This window comes from Micromys minutus (assembly GCF_963924665.1).
Source record: "Micromys minutus genome assembly, chromosome: 24".
Lineage (NCBI taxonomy): Eukaryota > Metazoa > Chordata > Mammalia > Rodentia > Muridae > Micromys > Micromys minutus.
The window spans coordinates 24,158,350-24,158,958 of record NC_137959.1 but is presented as its reverse complement, the minus strand read 5'-3'; positions in this window follow the sequence as shown (position 1 = coordinate 24,158,958).

The window sequence follows — 609 nt, the reverse complement described above, 5'->3', positions numbered from 1 at the left end:
GCTATTTAGACAAGCACCATTTGTTGAAGATGCTTTCTTTTTCTCCAAAGAATACTTTTGGCTTCTTTGTCAGAGATCAAGTGTCCACAGGTGTGTGAGTTTATTTCTGGGTCTTCTGATGGATTCCATTGATCAAACTGTCTGTCTCTGTACCAGTACCATGTGGTTTTTATTCACCATTGCTCTGTAGTACAGCTTGAGGTCAGAAATGGTGATTCTTCCAGAAGTTCCTTTATTTTTGAGCTTTGTTTTTGATATCCAGGGTTTTTGTTATGGTTGTAGTTATTATTGTTGTTTTGGTTTGTTTGTTTGTTTTTTTCATATAAATTTGAGTATTGTTCTATTCATGCCTCTGAAGAATTGTTTTGGGATTTTAATGAGGATTGCATTGAATGTGTAGATTGTTTTTGGTAAGATGGACATTTTTACTGTTTTAATATTACCTATTTCTGAGCATGAAATTTTTATCTATTTTCTGAAGTCTTTAGGTTTCAATTTATTTTTCAGGAACTTTAGGTTTATATCATACATATTTTTCACTTGCCTGGTTAGAGTTATACCAAAACAGCTTCCAATTATTCAGAAAGAAAAGAAGCAGACACAAATCTT